We start from the raw sequence: 12,689 nt of genomic DNA, 5'->3' as shown, positions 1-12,689 counted from the left end.
GCTGTAGCCCAGCGCTCGCCTAAGTGTTTAAAAATCCTACCGTGTGAGAGCAAACCTCCCACTCAGGGGCTTAGCTGCAGCCCAGCGCTCGCCTAAGTGTTCAAAAACCCTATTGAGTGAGAGCAAACCTCCCACTCGGGGACTTAGCTGCAGCCCAGTGCTCGCCTAAGTACAGGACACAACCCAATCCGCAAGGACGATGAGGCGCAAGTCGACTGCTACCTTCTCCTTCGGAGTTGCGCCACAAATACAAGGTTATTCCGAGTGAAGATCAAGTTCCACTCGACGAATCAAATCATGAAGATATTCAATGAGAAATCAAGATCAGATAAAGCCTAAAAGGTCCCAGACCTCAGATCAAAGTACTCGAGCCCTCGGCTTGGCGGAGTTTAACGGTTACAAATCCACTCGGCATTCCGAGGCAAATTTAAGTGAAGCATAAAAGTTTTTCATTCCTCAGGAGGAGGACTGGAAGGGGCGACGAACTCGTCCAAGTCGATCCTGTCTGCAATACGAGTGGCAGCAGCAATGAAAGTCTCCATGAAGTCTTGAAAGTTGTGCTTCCTGGTATTGGCAACTTGGATGGCGGCCAGCTTTTCTTCTCGCGCCTCCTTGCAATGGACGCGGACTAGAGATAGAACGACATCAGCACCACATCTAGCAGAAGATTTCTTCCATTCTGCCACTCGACCTGGGACTTCATTAAGTCGAGCCATCAGGGGCTCGAGGTTGTTCTGAAGCGTCGTCCCAGGCCAGAGTGATGTGTCGATCCGCGACATCGCAACCTTCAGTCGAGCTAGATAGTCAACCACGCTGGCAATACGAGACTCCAGACGGAGCACGTTCACTGCAGCCTCGTCCTTCACAAGAGAGTTAGCAGGGTCCAATCCTGGCTCCACTCGACTGGTCTCCTCTTCAAAGTTCTGACAAAATTCTGCAAACACGATTCAAGAGTAAGACAGTGACCCTACACAGGCTTGGTAACTGCAAGACAGTCAGGTCGGAGTAATTACCTTCGAGCATGACAAACAACTTCTTGGCGAGTCCACCGAGATAAGCCTCCAGATCGTTCCTCTTCCCCGCCAGCTCACCTGCCTTGTCGTGCAGAGCCACGTTGTCGTTCTTCAGTCGGCTGACCTCTTGATTGGGTACCTCGAGAGCAGCTTTCAGTCTAGAGTTCTCCTGCTCAAGAGCTCCGACCGAGGCCATTTTCTCTTCAGCAAGCCTCGTTTTGTCCAAGACCTCCTTCCGCGCCTCTGCAAGATCTTAATCCTTCTTCTTCAGAGCTTTCTCCAGTTTATCTGTGGCGCGTCGAGTGAAATCAACATCAAGAATGGACAAGAAAGAAAAGCCACTCGTCAAGAATGGAGAACCTCACCAGCCATACCTTTTGCTTCTTCTTGCGCCTTCTTCAAATTCTCCTGAGCAAGCTTCAAGTTAAGGTTGAGCTGGATCTGCTGATTCTCCAACTCAGTATAGCGAGCTACAAGTTCGCAGGATTTCTGTAAAAAGAAAAATCAGTCGACAGACGTCCAAAATAAGTTGCTTCTGAGTAACTAAGAGACAATGATGACGTTTCTAAGACTACAGCCGAATCAAGAACATTCAACAGTAGTCTCGGGGACTACACCCAGTGGGTGCACTCAGCGTGCCCCCACTGTAAAAAAAAGTCAACTGCCCGCAGTCGACCGGATACAGTCCCATTCGACATGGCTTGACCAGACCGAGTGAAGAAATACAGCTACAACAACACAATATAAAGACTACAATCGACTGCCAGCAGTCCACCGTAGTCTCGGGGACTACACCCAGTGGGTGCACTTAGCGTGCCCCCACTCGTCCAAGAATTGGCAGACACACCCAGTGGGTGTACAGATACAAAGATCTTCGGAAAAGAGATTCTTCAAACAGCATATCATAACAGACCAAGTGTTGAGTCGACTGACCTGGACGTTGCTCTGAAGAGCCAAGCTCGCGTCATAAGCTGCTTGGCTGGCCTCCCGAGCCACCTTCACTTGCTCCATCATGATCCCCGCCTGGCGTATAGCCTCTTTTGCGGCAGCCGCTTGGTCCTCAGGGACAGGGTACGCGGCAAAAAGCAAAGGCAGATCTGCAGTCGACGTCGAAGGCCGCACACTTGTCAGAGGAATGGCAAAAGTCACAGAAGCCCGAGCGGTATCACCACCATCCCGAGCTACAGCCTCAGACCCCGGAGCAGATTGGGGGGTCTTGTCAGCCGACGCCCTCTTGTTCCTCCTCACTCTCAGCGGTTCGTTGTCGTCGTCATTCGGGAGGTCGATAACATGAGGAGGGGCTACAAGGGAAACATTCAATCGACCAGAGTTGCAATAAATGTTCGGTCGACTCAAAGCGGAACGTCAGTAATCATACCAGGGTTGGAGGTAACAGCATCCTCCATCTCTTGGTCGTCGTCCTTGGCGGAGATCTCAGAAGTAGCAGCACTGCAAGTCTCGAAAGTCAGTCAGTTGGCTCAATGAATCGACCAAGGATCTGTCCATGGTCAACAAAGGAAAACAAGTTTTATTATTACCCAGAAATGGTGGGGACGGCCGTCTTCATCTTGGGCAGAGCCTTGGGCGGCTTGGACGGCGTCGCGCGTGGGTGCTTGGGAGCCTTTCCAGTTGGCGTAGGAGAAGAGGTCCGAGGGCGTTTCGACGACTGCCCAACAGGAGGAATCGCCCTACCACGCTCCCGCGCTGGGTCGTGTGTGAGCTTGGATCGCCCCTCCGGGCGGGGGGGGGGGGGGGGGGGGGGTTCAACCTCCTCCTCCTCCTCTTCGCTGGAGTCGACTCGTCGCCTCCCTCTCCTTCACCGTCGGACTCCCACTCGCCTTGATCGTCTCCGCTCTCACCTCCGCTCGCCTCCCCTTCCTCAGTTGGCCCCTGTGCCCCGTTGGGCGTCGGATACATCTCGGTAGTCGCCTGGAAAACAACAGACAAGACGAAAGTCAATCGACCTACTCAAAGAAGACCAATGAAGAAAACAAGATCTCAGTCAGGAGCATAAAGACATACCTGGTCCACGTCATACGAGTTGTCGAGTGGAATTACCCTCCTGGCTCCTCGGGGGTTGTCTTTGTTCCCCATGATGCTCGACAGCCACCCCTCCAGCATCTCGTCAGTAACCTCCTCTGGGTGGACCCGAGTGGTGTCGTCGAGACCCGAGTACAACCACATCGGGTGGTCACGAGCCTGGAGCGGTTGGATGCGCCTCCGGAGGAAGACCTCCAGCAAGTCCATACCAGTCATGCCCTCACGGACAAGCTCAACCACTCGACCAGCCAGTACTTTGACTTGGACCTTTTCCTCCGGCGTCACTTTCAGAGAAGCGGGTTTTTCAGCTCGGTCGAGAGAGAAAGGGGGAAGTCCGGTCGACTGCCCTGGGGTCGCCTGGTCTTGACAGTAAAACCAGGTCGCCTGCCAACCGCGGACCGACTCCGGGAAAATGACAGATGGAAAACAACTCTTTCCCCTCGTCTGGATCGCCAGGCCCCCGCACAGCTGAATCACCTGCGTCCTTTCGTCACTCGACTTGGCCTTCTTGACCGATTGAGAACGGCAGGTAAAGATGTGCTTGAAGAGTCCCCAATGGGGGCGGCAACCCAAGAAACCCTCACACATGGAAATGAAAGCAGCAAGATATACGATGGAGTTGGGAGTGAAGTGGTGGAGCTGCGCTCCGAAGAAGTTCAGAAAGCTCCGGAAAAAAGGATGGGGCGGCAGAGAAAACCCTCGGTCGATATGGGTGGCTAGGAGCACACACTCACCGTTGCGAGGCTGAGGTTCGATCTCTCTCCCCGGGAGACGCGCAGCTTCGTGGGGAATGACTCCCCCCCGACCATGTCGTCGAGGTCTTCTTGCCAGATCACCGACGGCATCCAGTCGCCCTGGATCCAGCCGCGGGGCAGAGCAGACCTTGAGGAAGATCCGCCCCGAGCAGATCTCTTCCCTTTCCCCTGCGCCGCCGCCTTCTTCGCGCGCTCCAGAGCGGATGTCTTGTCCTTCGCCATCGTCGCCAGCAAATCTCGCACGGGTCTGCGGCGCTAGGGTGAGAGCGGAGGTGGCGGAGGAGCTTGCGAAGGGAGAGAGGAAGAAGAGAGCACATTGTTTGGAAACCCTGAGCCGGCTACTTATAAGAGGCCGCTCCCGAGTGGCTGACTGGTAGGCCCAGGCAATCCAGTCAAATCCCACAGCGGACGCGCGCGCAGTACGTGGCGAAAAAGGTGGCGTGGAAATCGAGGAGCTTCCGCTTTATCGCTTCCGATTACTGCGGCCGCTCCCGTCCCGCGCGCTTCCCAAAATCTGAATCCCACGACATCCGCGGGCTGCAAAACAACTTGTCAAAACAGAAGACCCCGCTCGCGCCGACACTCCGTATGTCACAAGTAAAGAAATTCACTCGACGAAAGGCCTGGAATGGATCAAGGCGACTGGAAGAGGTTGATGACGTCATCCGTGACGATTGACCCAAAACGAGGCACTCATGTAGCCCAAAGAACCAGTCGGAAGGATCTCCAACTCTTTCCCCACTCAAACCTCGATCCATTCGGGGGCTAATGATGAAGGCATGTACCTAGGGTAGGGGCACGGACCTGTCCAAAGAGCCCTACCCAAGGACATCCCTAGAAGAAGTCACCTTTCAATCGACTTGAAGGTATCCCACTCGACGGGTTCAAGACACTCGACCAAGAAGCTATCACTCGACCATGAAGCCAACCACTCGACTGCCAGGAGACCTAAAGTCACTCCGCAGGCAAACGATCGTCTATTAAGTAGTCTTTATGGTCATTATAGCACTTTATTAGGGGCGTTACCAGTAACGCCCAACCTTAAATGTACCTTAAACCCTGCATCACTGAGGGCAGGAGAGGGCCGGCGAACTCTATATAAGCCACCCCCTCCTCAGTATGAAGGGTTCGCACCCCTGTTATTCATACACACGTAATCCAATCGACCGCCTCCGGGCACCGAGACGTAGGGCTGTTACTTCCTCCGAGAAGGGCCTAAACTCGTAATCCTCGTGTGTTTACAACTTCCCAATAGCTGAGATCTAGCCTCTCCATACATACCCCCCTACATCACTGTCAGAGTTAGAACCACGACATCCGGCACCCTCGATCGCTGCCGATCGCCTCCGGCGCCCTCTATCGCCGCTGATCGCACACGCCGTGTGACTCCTTCCTCCTGCTCCTACTCCCCCCTCCCCCCTCCATCAAAAGTCACCCCGCTCGGGTCACGGCGCCAGATCTTCCGATGAGCCTCCCTTCCTTCCCCGAGCGCACGCCACCTTCCCCGACCCGAGAGGCCACATCATCCTCATCGACGTGCATCAACTTTTTCACGCCGGATCTTCGCTGTAAGTGCCTAGCCATCTCAAATCTTTGCTGGTCCCTTATGCTTATAGTACCAATAGGGGTCGGATTTGATTAGGGTTTAGGATATGTCATGTGAGGTTTAGGGTTTATGGTTTCAGAAAGTTGTGACGAGATTTCTATTGAAAGGGAGTGTAAGTTGGATTTAGCTAGGACATGTTGATGTAGTTAGTTAGGGTTTATGGTTTCAGAAAGTTGTGACAAGATTTATTTTCAAAGGAAGTGTAAGTCAGATTTAGCTAGGACATATTAAAGCACTTAGTTAGGGTTGTGTGCCATGAGAATTTGTCAGCAGATTTGGATTCAAAGAAAGTTATTTTGGATTTAGTTAGGACATGCTTTTGAATTGAGTTTCCAGATATTTTGGATTTTGTTAGGAGATAATTATTTTTGTATGGAGTTTGGAGATATTTTCGACTTAGTGATGAGATAATTTGGATTTATTTAGGTGATAATTTTGGATTCAATTAGGACACAATTTTGAATGGAGTTTGCAGATAATTGAGCTATCAGGGTGGATCTATCAGGGGACTTGAAAGATTCATGCACTTTGGATTTAGTTAGGAGATCATCAGTTACAACAAGTACAATCAATTAAATATTTTTGGATTTAGTCAGGGAATATTTTATACTTACTTATAGCTCTTGAAGGACTGAGTTTGGTACATGAATCTGATATGAAAAATTAATCAATTATTTAAGCAGAGTCTTGCATAATTATTATGTATGCTATCCATCCGTAACATTGACTATCTGTTTTTGTTGGCAGCATAACGACATGGATGATAAAGGCAACGATGGCAAAAAATTGGGGAATACAGGCAAGGATGACAATGACATGGGTGATAGACGAAACGAAGGCAAAGGAATGGATGGTATGCGCACGGATGATAATGATAATGAGGATGCAGGCAAGGATGGCATAGACCTAGATGATGTACACATGCAAGGTAAAGGAATTGATATTAAAGGCATGGCTGGTTCAGATCTGAATGAGTGTATGGAATACATAGAGATTGTGAAGAAGACTTTCAGGACTGAGGAAGAAGCCTACATGTTCTACGTAGGGTATGCGAGAAAAAAAGGGTTTGGTGTTAGAAAGGATGATCTGAAGTACAGGGGTCCGGGTCCGAAACAAAATGCATACAGAAGAACATACAAGTGCTGCAAACAAGGATGGCGGACCCTTAAGCACTTTAACAGAGCTGATAGAAAAAGAACACCGAGGGGTCTTTCTCAGTGTGGGTGTCCCGCTCTTTTTCAGGTTGAGCTACAAGATAGTACTGGCCTCTGGTTCGTCAAGAATTTTGTGGACAAGCATAACCATCTGTTGTCCCTGCTGACCTGACTCCCTACTTATCGGCTCATCGTAGAATGACTGACGCACAAAAGGCCGATGTCATCGAGTATGCTGTTGGTGGACTTCGAACACATCAGATTATGAATGTAATGCAGAAGAATGCCGGAGGTCCCGACATGCTTGGATTTATAGATCGAGACCTATACAACCATGTTTCAATCCAGGAGAAGCGCAAGATAGAAGGCAGTGACGCTAGATATTTGCTCACCTATATGATTGCACAGAAAAAAGCAGACCCGAAATTCTTTTTCAAATACACAAAGACAAAGAAGGCCATTTGAGGAACATATTCTGGGCTGATTCACAATCCCGGATTGACTATGTTGCCTTTGGTGGTGTCGTGGTGTTCGACAATATATACCGGTCTAACAAGTACAGGCTTTCATTTGTTCCATTTGTTGGTCTGAACCATCACCGCATCACAGTTTTGTTTGGGGTCGGTCTAGTGTCAGACGAGACAGTTGCATCATACCAGTGGCTTCTTCATGTATTTTTGGAGGCAATGTCCCAGAGGGCACCCATTTCACCAATCACCGATGGGGACGGTTCAATGGCTAAAGCAATAGCTACTGTCTGGACTAGAACAGATCATCGTTTGTGCACGTGGCATATCGAGGAGAATATGGTGATGCACCTCCGCAAGAAAAAGCTTGAGGAATTTAGGGAATTCATTTACCGTCGTTGGGATGTTGATGAGTTTGAGAAAAGATGGGAGGCTTATAAGGTTCGGTTCAAAATAAAACCAATGGGAAAGAGGTCGTCATGGGTTAACAGGATGTACGAGCTGCGACACAAATGGGCTGCTGCGTACACAAAGGGTAGATATTTCCTTGGCATGATGAGTAATCAGAGGAGTGAGTCTCGCAACTCAAGGCTTCATGTGCACCTGAACAGGAAGATGCAACATGTTGATTTGTTGCAGCATGTTGAGCACTGTGTATCCATAATGCATAAGAATGAAGCAGCATTAGACGCAGTAGCAACACATACGATACCCTTCACTAAGCTGAATGCACACCCTCTAGAGATTGCTGCCTCTTATATTTATACAACTGTGATGTTTCCAAAGGTAAAGCATCAGATTGTCGAAGGGACAAATTGGCAGGTCACAGACCAGGTAGCATGTGATGGTTTGGTCGTGTTTGGAGTTTTGCGCAAAGCCCCATATGATAAAGTCCCATATGGTAGGGATGCTACAGAATTGCAAGGTAAGGAAGGTAAGGATGCTGAGGACTTGCATGCAAAAAAATTGGATGCTGAGGATCGCAATGACTTGCAAGGTAAGGATGCTGAGGACTTGCATGCAAAAAACTTGGATGCTGAGGATCCCAATGACTTGGAAGGTAAGGATGCTGAGGACTTGCATGCAAAAAACTCGGATGCTGAGGATCCCAATGACTTGGAAGGCAAGGATGGTGTGGACTTGCATGCCAAAAACCTGGATGCTAAGGATCCCAATGACTTGGAAGGTAAGGACAGTGAGGAGTTGGATGCAAAAAAGTTGGATGCACAAGGCGTGGATGCTAAGCCTGTGGATTTTATATATCACGTGACTTGTCTGTTTACAGGAGCAAGACTGGATGATGCAGCTTGTAAATGTAAAAACTTGGAAAGTCAGGATTACCCATGCGCACATATATTCTGCGTTCTGGATCATCTAGGTGTACGCACATTTCCAAAAAAAATTGTCAAGAAAAGATGGACAATGCATGCCAAGCCAGCATTCCTTTCTTCGAGGACTGCAAATACTCATGTATGGTCTGATCACATGAATAAGTATCATCAACTACGCAACATGGCTAGTGACGCTTTATTCACAGCCGCAGCTAGCAATTCACAGTCAGAACAGGTGATGGAGCTCCTTCGGAGTATATTGGTTGATGGAGAAAAAACTGATTTGGATGAAGGCCATAAATCGTTTGTTCCTTTGCAGGCATACTTCTCTGCTGCTCGCGAATGCTGCACTGATGACGTGGAAAATCCAATCAAAATAGTTCCAAAAGGGCGACCAACTACCGAAGAATCGAACAAGAGGATTAAATTCAGGCGCGAGCGGATGAGAGGGAAAAAAGCAGCGAAGTTAGTGCACATGTTTATCTCATTGTTCATTTCCATACATGCTTACAATGTTAATATGTTTCTCTCTTTTTCTTCAATTTACTCAGGAACAAATCGGGGAAATAAAAGGTCACAGGGAGGAAGAAGCAAAAAGAGAAAGACTCAGAGACAGAAGAAGACACAGATTCAGATACAGAAGAAGAGGAAGATTCAAAAAAAGCAACGAAGTTAGTCCACATGTTAATCTCATTGTTCATTTCCATACATGCTTACAGTGTCAATATGTTCTCTCAGAGAGTGTTCACATGTTTTTCTTCAATTTACGCAGGAAAAAATCGGGGAAATCAAATAGCACAAGGAGGAAGAAGCAAAAAGAAGAGACAGAGTCAGATACAGAAGAAGAGACAGAGGCAGATACAGAAGAAGAGACAGAGGCAAATACAGAAGAAGAGACAGAGGCAGATACAGAAGAAGAGGAAGATTCAGGTACAGAAGAAGAGGAAGATTCATATGCAGAAGAAGAGGGAGATTCAGATGCAGAACAAGAGGGAGATTCAGATGCGGAAGAAGAGGAAGATTCAGATGCAGAAGATGGTGGGCTGAGGAGGGCTAGGAAGAGACCATTGGAGGTTGCAGAAGAGGATTACGCAAAACCAAACAAGTGGGCATCAGCACAATTGTGCGTACTTAAACATGTTTTCGAATGCTGGCTGCAGATTCATCTATTTCATTTTTTGCAGGAAACGCAAGGGCGCTCCAAATGTCAATGCTAGGAGGAAGAAAAAGAACGATGACAAGGGTGCGCAAGGAAAACCAGTGAAGTTAGTGTGTGTACTTACATGTCCGCTCTAGAAGTCGGGTATTTGCTAGTACTGTGTTGACAGTTTGTTAACTTCTCCATGAAAGACTCTAGGAAAGGCGGTAAAGAACAGGCCAAAGGGGTGATGAAGACAAAAGGCCTGCTAGGAATGTACCACAGGCTGAGCGAATAAGAGCTGTCAAGTTAGCTTCTGTAGCTATGACGAGAAAATCAGTGAAGTTAGTGTCTTTTCTGTTATAGTGTACTGTACATGCTCAAATCTTCTTTGCTATCCTATTAACAAACGTTGTTTCATGCAGGAAAGCTAGAGTGAAGTAGAGACAGGATGTTTAGATGCACATGGTCAAGCAGAGAAAACAAAAGGATTTCTGGGGTCGAAAAATTGAGAACAAACTAAAGTAGACAGTTTTCCATGCCGTGATCCACCTTGTTTCTGATGTATTAGACCTATTTGATGGACTGCCACTATTTTTCTGAATTCCTTGTTTGCTTGGTACACCCTCATTTTATTATGGATGGGACGACATGGTAGGCTAGTTATGATTTATCAACATCGATGAAACAATGCATTTTTAGTGAAGTTAGTTTCTGTATTTTTTTCATTTTTTTACATAATATATTGCTGAAATTTGTTCAAATGTAGTCAAATTTCATACTTGAAATATAAAATAGAAACCAAAAATTTATATATATAAGAAAATAGAACGATAACAGAAACCTCGTTTTCAAATAACCTTGAAAGTCGTTTATTTTCAAATTGAAAATAAGCATACTGATATTTTAAAAATAGCATGCTCATTTGAAAAAAGCATGTTCAATTGAAAATAAAACAGAATGAATATGCGGATTTAAAAATAGCATGCTGCTTTGAATATATTGTTTTTAAAATACCTTGCTATTTTCAAAATAGCATGCTGATTTTAAAAATATGATTTCAAAAATAGCATGCTTCTTTTAAAATTATAATGCTCTTTTCAATATGCTACTTTCAAAATAACATGCTGATTTTAAAAATAGCATGCTACTTTTAAAAATATAATGCTTTTTTCAATATGCTACTTTTAAAATAGCATGCTATTTTCAAAAATATCATGATAATTTTAAAAATATCATGCTTATTTTAAAAATAGCATGCTTATTTTAAAAATAGCATGCTCTTTTCAATATGCTACTTTTAAAATAGCATGCTGATTTAAAAAAATCATGTTCTTTTGAATTTGATATTTTAAAAATAGCATGCTGATTTCAAAATAACAGCCTCATTCTAAAAATATAACGCTGTTTTTAAAAATATAACGCTGTTTTTAAAAATAGCATGCTGCTTTCAAAATAACAGCCTCATTCTAAAAATATAACGCTGTTTTTAAAATAGCATGCTGATTTCAAAAATTATATGCTGTTTTGAAAGCAGCGTGCTGATTTTGAAAACATTTTTTTTTAAAATTACGCTTTTTACAAGATAGCATGTTTTTTTAGTATACTGTTTTTCAAATAAAAAAACATGCTGGTTTGATCTGTTTTTGAAAATAGCATGCCATGCCATTTCGAAAGTAACAGAAACATCATTTTTTGCATTGCATTTTGACCCGCAAGTTTTTGTATTGCATTGCATTTTTTTGTGCGACACACATACAAACCGCATTTACAAAATAACTCGTACTAGCCAACACAAAAACCTCGTTCAAAAATGAAAGTAGTGTCCAATCCATTTGAAACCCGGTTAGATTTGATTCTCAAAATACTAGCATCACTGTGGCAAAAAAAGGAAATATAATTGCAGTCTATAATGGTAATTATATCATGGAGGGTACTAGGGTGCGTTATATATATAGACTTGCATAGCAAGTACATTATGCCACATAGGGTACCACCAAGTTACTGCCAAGTTCCACTTACTGGACGATCTTCGTACCCAGTCGGACCCAAAAGTTAACCACCAAAGTACCAGTTACTACCAAGTACCAATTACTACTAAGTTGCACTTACTGGACGCAAAAGCTGATACTACCAACTGGCAGTTACTGGCTACTACATACAGATAATAAAACTAGCGTCAAACTACTGCCATGGGTCAACGAATCCTCATGCCACTAACCATGTTCACCCTAAGCCCACCTCCACTCCTTTCCATGAACCTGAAGATAGCCATTTGATCTTCTTTCATTCTAGCTCCCTCAACAACTTTTCTCCAGTTCTTCGCCATGATCGCACGCCCGTCCTTCTTGCCCATCTTGAACAAGACCTTTTTATTACCTTCAAAATGTTCGTTGGTGACACGCACAACCATGGGCTTTCGCACATAATCTTTGAGGTAGGCCTGACTGTAATCCTTTGAGAAGATCTGATTGCACAGGGAAATAAATAATGTTACATAAAAAATTAAGTATGATTTGCACACAAAAAAAGTAAGTATGATTTGCACAACCACGCCCATCCTCCTCTCTGTCTCTACATGATGGCATTTTCACTAGTGAAGTATGATTTGCAAAAAGAAAAGTCCAAGTGTTTACCATCTTGCTCTTCCCTCTGATGACTGCCGAGCGAGTGACGGTGTTGACATAGTATGGTATGGGAGGTTGGCACTGCGTTACTATGGATTTGAGACACTCCCACCGACCCTCGTTTAGAAATACATGGTTGCCGTAGAAGATGCGATCCTCGAAAGTTCCTTTTCTCACAATGTATCCCGGACCTGTATAAAAAAAATTAAGATGACAGAGTAGTAAATAATTTCATACATAAGATCTAGAACATCAGCAGTGGGTTAATGACCAATGCCTACTCCAATGATCAAGAAATGAAGGACATATATAACCCAATCACATCCACCCAGCAATATCTCGTAGAAACATGGGCAAATTGAATATTTGATTTATTTAAACTAACAACTAAACACTCCTCTATGTAAGCTCTAGTTCAGTGAATGTTGATTTGGAAGGTCATCTAGAACCCAAACAGAGTAATGTGTGGTAATCAAGTGTCACTCAAACATCAAATTTTGATATTTCATGGTTCATTTAATATCTGACCAGCCATATAGAACTTTACCCCGTAGTGCC

Source organism: Triticum urartu, unplaced genomic scaffold (genome assembly GCF_003073215.2).
Source record: "Triticum urartu cultivar G1812 unplaced genomic scaffold, Tu2.1 TuUngrouped_contig_164, whole genome shotgun sequence".
Lineage (NCBI taxonomy): Eukaryota > Viridiplantae > Streptophyta > Magnoliopsida > Poales > Poaceae > Triticum > Triticum urartu.
This window is presented reverse-complemented; position numbering follows the sequence as displayed.